The 7,846-nt window shown below is 42.7% G+C and overlaps 1 protein-coding gene across 2 annotated transcripts in view; it reads left to right on the top strand.

Annotated features, from left to right (window-relative positions):
* The first annotated feature begins 554 nt into the window (after positions 1-554).
* LOC126998789 (uncharacterized) overlaps positions 555-7,846 on the top strand; it is a 58,530-nt gene continuing 51,238 nt past the window's right edge. Inside the window, exon 1 of one of the 2 annotated variants that reach the window (XM_050860831.1) lies at positions 555-1,189. The gene's annotated coding sequence lies outside the window, so the exon portion shown is untranslated. Of the gene's footprint in view, positions 1,223-7,846 lie in introns of both variants that reach the window. The other variant, XM_050860830.1, reaches the window with a different exon arrangement.

Below are 7,846 nucleotides of genomic sequence, written 5' to 3'. Positions count from 1 at the left end.
AAGGTTTGTCACGCATGGTGTTGACACGCTGATATATTGAGCTGCTTACACTGAGATGAAGTGTTTTTTTATTACAATGTTTCATCAAAGTTTGCTACTTCTTCAAATTATGTTCAGTGATGAATGATACTGGGATGCGAAGAGATGTGTCTGCTGGAGCTCAAGAGAGAGACAACGAGAACACAATGTACCGGGTGTGCAAGGCTGAGACAACGGAGGGAGCCTTGGAGAGGATGAGGCAGCAGAAATATAATGGAGTGAGGCTTGCACGAAGTGAGGAGTAAAGGGCAAACAGTTATAAGCTCGGAACATATTTTTTCTATCCATTAATGTCTTAAGTGTTCTTATATATCGTGAAGGAAATGTTCTATATTATTTTCCCTTTTTAAAACAAAGAGATGAGACAGTGAAAGGCATCTATTCTGCAGTAAATTAGTAATAGCAAATGAAGACTGTGATGATTCCTTTGCATTCCTACTTGACATTCCCGAAACATTGTGGTTAGTTAAATACCAAAGTCGAGTTACTAATGCTGGAGGACTGGTGCCCCCCATTCTGCTACTAAGTCTGGACGCCTCACGGTGCGATTTCCGTCACCCGGAAATTATGACGTGCGTTCATTAAGCGAGTCGTGGAGAGGCTTGCAAGTGTGGAGTGTCTTCATCATACCGTTTATTAAACGTCAGTACTGAAAACACTGCCTTTTCATTGTCTACTGCCGCTTCAAATGAGCCTGTCATCCACACACCTTCTTCAGAGAGTAGGGAGGAAAACACGCATGGGTGTTCCGTCCCACGCGGCGCTGCACGCCGCGGGAGGACGGGCGGGTTGGGCGAACTCCAGGAGGCACTCAGTACCAGACGGGTGGGCAAGCAGGTGGCCGCGTCCTGCCGCCTCCATCGCCCAGCCGACCAAGCAACAAGTGCGCCCTAGTCGAGATAACTCTGTGGTGTTCGTACCTGATTTCACTTTCCAGTTTGTGTCTTCTTTCATAATGTAAGGAAATGTTCTCGGCTTTTCCTCTCGTTGTAAACAGAGGTAAGGAAAACTGCCGCGGAACGTAGGTGATGACTTCCGTGTCCTTATAACACTTTGAAGATCAGAACTGTTGCTCCCTCGGCCTCATTCGTGCAAGTGACTCCTGGCCAGACATGCTCCCCTCGCACCTCCTCGCCGGCTGACGTGCGTGGTGGGTGTCACCGGCTGATCATCGCGGAACACTGTAAGTAACAATCAAGTTGGCACCTTCCTGAATCTTTACTCACTTGATCTTTATTACTCACAATGTACCTGCGTTCAATTAGTGAGTATAACACTGTTGCAGAGAGTAAACCTTTCCTCTCTCCTGTAATTTACTGAGAAATAGAAATGAGATCTCGCAATTACTGATCCTTGCAAAAAATATCAAAATACCGGAAAGTGATTTTAATTTCATGACAATTATCCGTCTAATTAACATTGAGCACACGATGGAAGAGAGTAAACACTGCGGATCCTGACCACCGGCAACACCAAATGCAATGCTTGGCTGATAAACACCCGGTGTGTTTGTCTGTTGGTCCGGTGACAGCTGTGGATGGATTCGAGTCGGCGTAGTTGTATGAAAAAAAAAATAGACTGACAAAAGTATCCCTAAGATTCATGAAGTATGCAGTGTTTTTTTTTTTTCGCGAGATTAACACAAAATTGTCTGGCAGTAATTATGGAGTTCCGATTCATCAATAATTACAACCAGGCAGATGAATCAGCGACACTAAACATCAGCAACTACTAATACAACGAAAATAAGTCGTAACAATAAATAGCATGAATAATAATAATAATAATAATAATAATAATAATAATAATAATAATAATAATAATAATAATAACAGTAATAATAAAATATGAACTAATACTGTTTATTTTTCCCTCTGAGACATATATAAACTGGATAAAATATAAAAAGTATAAGAATATGATAATGAATAAAATTACTATGTATTGACGCTAAATTTAATTGAGTGATTACAACTATAATTATCATATGTGTATAACACCTCTGTTTATTTACACAAAGAGAAGATACAACCACTCGTGTCGTATAAATTCACGCACACAGGCTGAGCCCTTCCCTGTATACGGAATGTCGGCGCAGTTCATCATCCCATGCTACGTTAGTGCCACGGATAAGCTGGTCTCTTAAAGGATATCATTGCGACAAGTCCTAGGTCGGTTCCGTGCGGCAGCTCTGTAGCCTGACCACAGCGAACTGCAGGTGTGAGAGTAGCAGCGGCTCCTGAATGATTACACCTTCAATTCCTACTTGCAGAAGAATTTCCTCAGTAGCGTATTGCCAACAACTGTGAGTTTGGTCGCTTTCTACTGATATCATCATCATCATCATCATCAGTCTTTTCCTGATTGATACCGTGGTCTAAGTATGTAAATCTATTCACAAATATAAGTGTCACCGATTGAGCCGTGCGGAAAAGCTTGTGCGTCCCTTTCAACGAGTGGCCTTCTTCCGGGGATCAGCCTCCACCCAGATAATATTTTCCATCTCACTGCATGCCGTCTGCTCCCCGAAGAGAGTGAGCGCGACGGGCTCGTGAAGCATTTCTCCTCGGCAATACTCGGCCTTCCTCTTCTTGCCTCTGCACCATTTCTTCCACTGTTTTGTTTTGTTTCTTTCCCGTAAAGGTCCGCTCGTCACCATCACTTCACTTCAGCGTGCTTAATTATTCGCTCTGTTTCGTGTATGTACATTGGGTGTTTTTTATTGATGCAGAATGAGTCCGCTGCATGATGTCGAATATAAGGGATTGATGAGCCTGATCGAGTACCAATGTAGGCAACGCTTCCCGCTACATATTTGTCTCCAACTAGATTTCATAAAGTTTCCATGAAAGATAAAAACGTATGTTTGATCTTATAATATAATATACTATTTGATACATATGTGTCACCCTTAGAGCTGCATACATACCAAACGTCTCGAATTATCATAATTTTATTGTCAAATTAAGTCCTTACTGTTCACTATGATTAATTAAAAACGAATCAGAACTCAGATTACTTTCGAGTAATTTGAACGCATATTCCCCTCCTGTATACACGTTTTGTTGACTCGGCGCCGTAAGCAGAGGCCGAGTGCTGATAGATGAACTCAACACAGGAAGACTACATTTTGTGTGATTTCAGTGTTTCATTTCCATCCACAGGGCAGCTATGAAGCAACAAGCATCAGGATCATGTGTACTTCAGGACACTCCCGAACTAAAGCACTTCCATCAGATTAGATCAGATGAGCTTCGAGGTTTACTTACGTAACGGCGCCTCCTTTGTTTCTTTTCATTGCAGGCGCCTTTTATTTCGTCTCTTTTTTTCCAAATTTGGTAAAGGGGTTCCATTTTTTCATATAATACAGTCCTGCATGAATGAAAACATCCTACTGTATTCACTGTTTTCCGCGTATTCATTCCTATGATGCTGCTGCTCACGCTGAGTCACAACAAAGCTAATTCGATGAGTGACGAATGAAGTAAGTACAGCCGCAGTGTGACGATTTTACTAAGCTGACAAAGCCTTATGCGAATTTCCCCTACCGGTCTGGCCTGTATATGTAAAATCAAATCTAAGTCATTGTGAAATACAGTGGCAATTCGAGTCAGAACAACATAGGCTTGATTGATGTTGTGGTGGTGGAGCTCAACACACCTCCAACGGCAGGACTACTAACGCCCGGCCGGGACACACTCGCGGTCTGGACACAAGCATTTCAGTTTCCTTCGTTCCATGGCCGCGGCCTGATGATGTTTCACGCATATTGTTCGCCGATTGTTACACAGACTGTGTGCGTACCCCTCAGCCCACTCCAAGGTGTCTTGCTAGTCTCACCCACCCACCCACACCCACCCACACATCATCACACGCACTCTCTCTCTCTCTCTCTCTCTCTCTCTCTCTCTCTCTCTCTCTCTCTCTCTCTCTCTCTCTCTCTCTCTCTCTCTCTCTCTCTCTCTCTCTCTCTCTCTCTCTCTCTGACACACACACACACACACACACACACACACACACACACACACACACACACACACACACACACACACACACACACACACACACATACATCGCCGGATGCCCATCTAACTCTTCGTCGCTGATTATTTTCTTCCAGGACTCTGGACTATCTCAACTAAAGTGTTGCACCTCGATGCTATCCACTATTTTTTTCACGAAAGACTGCATGGCCTGCAAGCTGGAAATATAATTTTGAAAAATGTGGACTTTTTAATGACATTTTTTTTTTTTTTACCCGTTGCCGCAACATGTAAAACATTTTCAGCTTCACATCAGCTTAAAGAAGAAAACACAAAAGGAGAGCAAACGAGGGCTGGTTTAGATGTCCTGTTGCTTTTTGTGTGTGTGTAAATACAAATTCCTTTTTCCAAATATTTTCCTGGAAACACAATTAAGAAAGAAAAATGTAAGACTAATGATTTAAAAAATAAGAAAAAGCGAAAACCATTTTCAAGAATTACTTTCCATTTTATTGTCTTTTATTCCCAATACGTCATGCATCATTTCCGATAACTGAATTTCGTTGTTTTGTTTTGTTTCCTTTACGTTTACCCGAAAAGTCCTGCTTCGTTCCCTGAGCGCTATGATTGCTTCTAGGGCTCTGTAATCACCCTTACCTTAGCTCATTCATGTACACCCGGTGCTCACGAACACTGTGCCGCCGTGGCTGCCTCCCTCACACCTGACGGATATGCGGCTGAAACTTTGGAAAAGATCTGACATAGTAAACAACTTTCAAATCCCTAAGGCGTCGCGTTACACACTATCGTTGTTGTTGTTCTTTCCTCATATTTCAGTGACTATATATATATATATATATATATATATATATATATATATATATATATATATATATATATATATATATATATATATATATATATATATATATATATATATATATATATATATATATATATATATATATATATATATATATATATATATATATATATATATATATATATATATATATATATATATATATATATATATATATATATATATATATATATATATATATATATATATATATATATATTTATATTTAGCAGTCCTTTTAAGGTTTAAGCAGTTGCCTGGGCTGCTGGAGAAAAGTACAACGTACGTCTTCTGGTTTCTACAACAAATGATGTCGTGCACGACTCATCCCTTCCGCCTTGAGCCAGAACGGGAATGCTAAGGTTTGAGTTTAAGGCGGGGCTGAGCCTTGCAACACAGCACAGTAAATGCACCTTTCAAACAGCACGAGCGAGGTTTCCTCCATAAAGTTTCCTCCGTCACTTATCGATTTTAGTGGTCTATCCTGTGCCTCCAGGGCCTCTTCAGGGCTGCCTGGTTCCCCAAATCTGAACAGTGTTTTACAGCATCGTCCCCAGCTCCTCGGCTTGTGTATTCTTGTTGCGTTTACATAGCAAACATACCGTGCTGACCGTTCATGTAGAAAAAGAAATATTTTTACTATGTCTATGTTTAATTTACCATGGACTGACCACGCGATAGACTCGCTATCGCCATTGAACACCCTCCCCGATCGAGATTGGAGTTCAGAAGTGACGCATCTCTGGGTTCGGCTGAAATCTCACACACACCTTGGGGGCGGGACATAACACCCGCCTGATACCCGGTACCCATTCACTACTGGGTGGACAGGGGGATAAATTATAGGAGATTGTCCATCCGTCTCCACTCCGTTTCTAAGAGAGATAGAGAAGGAAATGGAGGTTCCTGTCATTGTATGTTGCCGAGTGGATTGTGAGGTCGCTGGGCCCAAAGACGTTTAGTTGAATTTATGGCTTAAGTCAGCAAATCGAATGGAAAATGCGTCGTGAAGGAAGCTTTGAGAGGATGAGGAGGAAGGGGAGAAAAATATGGGTAAGGGGGAGAAAGAGGAGAAGGAAGAGAAGAAAAAGAAGGAGGAGGAGCACAAGTGTGGGCGTTCTGTATCGTCTCCGCCAGTTCTTCTCCCCCGCACAGTTGCTATCCATACACAGGGGCCTTGTCCGCCCTCGTATGGAGTATGCATCTCACACAGCTCTCTCGGACAGAGTAAAGTCTAAGGCTCTTCGTCTCATCAGCTCTTCTCCTCTTACTGATAGTCTTCTACCTCTTAAATTCCGCCGCCATGTTGCCTCTTTCTATCTTCTATTGATATTTTCACGCTGACTGCTCTTCTGAACTTCCTAACTGCATGCCTCCCCCCATCCCGCGGCCTCGCCGCACACGACTTTCAACTCAAGCTCATCCCTTTACTGTCCAAATCCCGTACGCACGAGTTAACCAGCATCTTCACTCTTTCTTCCCTCACGCTGGTAAACTCTGGAACAATCTTCCTTCATCTGTATTTCCTCCTGCCTACGACTTGAACTCTTTCAAGAGGAGGGTATCAGGACACCTCTCCTCCCGAAATTGACCTTCCTTTCGGCCACTCCTTTTGACTGTTATGTAGGAGCAGTAAGTAGCGGGCTTTTTTTTAATTATTGTTTCCCTTTTTTTTTTTTTTTTTTGCCCTTGAACTGTCTCTTTTGCTGTAAAAAAAAAAAAACATATATTACCTCCGTGTAATTGCTGAGTTGGAGGACTGCGAGACTTAAGCCTAGCCTTACTAATTACTTGATATAGCAGTCGGGGCTCCTATGGTGTCTAGAGCTCCCAAGATTGTTTATTACTGAACTGGCACGGCGGATGTTTGGGAGACAATGTGTATGTGATTGAGGGAGTGTGGAGGGATCTGGGCGCCACGAAGCGTGACTCACTAACACCACTCTCTTATGGAGCAGCATCAACATAGCGTTCCTTATCAACACCCACCACCAGATACACCCACTACCAGACGCAGACCCCATCAACACCCACCACCACCACACACAGACCACACTAACAGCCACACCAACACCCAACACCACTCACCCATCCTATTCAGTAACATCCATTCCACACATTTACACAGATTCATACTATCCATCAACATTTCTATAATATACTTATACTAACAATCAAAGCCCATAATATATTACTCCCAAACACCCAGCACTGTGCCCATACTAAACCATCATACTTCATACCTCCCTTATCACTCTCTACCACCACATTCCCACACCACATATCATCGCCCACTTCGCGCTCACTGTAGACCACAATTCCCACTTACACTTACTCTCATCTCTTCACCTCTTTAATCTCCATCATTCCCTATTTTCAGTCATATATCTGCCTTTTCTTTCATGGAGCTGGAATGGTTATATAGTTTTCAAGTGTGTATTGCGTCCGCCAGAATAAAAACGGTACAATTTACTGGTGCCTTTGAAGTATTTGACGAATCGCCGGCCACTCTGATAACCTGTATGAGTGACGAGTCGAGAATCTCTGTAAATCTGGCCTGTCGGCTGCTGGATAGAGAGGTCTTCCTTAATACCGGGTAGGGAGAGAGCGAGGCGGGCCACCCTCAGGCACCGTGGGGTAGGGTGAGGTGAGGACCTGCACAGAACATGAAGCATGGAAGGGACTCCTGCAAGCTGCGATTACTTAAAAATTGTATGAACATATTACTAATGATGTATGACGCAGAGATAGGCACAAAGTATGAAGCGGAAGTAATCGTAATATATCTATTTAAGAAAAAGTGAGTCAAATAGTTTTTTGATTACTTAGGTGTGCACTAACTCCTGCATGTGGCCTTCCCGTCACTGTAAATCGCCGAACAACTCGTCACTGCCACCACTCAGCGGCCGCCAGGCACTAATTATTCGAGCTGCTGCATGGAAGACTCTGTAAACTGCCTTGT

This window comes from Eriocheir sinensis, chromosome 15 (assembly GCF_024679095.1).
Source record: "Eriocheir sinensis breed Jianghai 21 chromosome 15, ASM2467909v1, whole genome shotgun sequence".
NCBI classification, from domain to species: Eukaryota; Metazoa; Arthropoda; class Malacostraca; order Decapoda; family Varunidae; genus Eriocheir; species Eriocheir sinensis.
The sequence above is the reverse complement of the archived record's forward strand: the minus strand, read 5'-3'. Positions and strand labels throughout refer to the sequence as shown.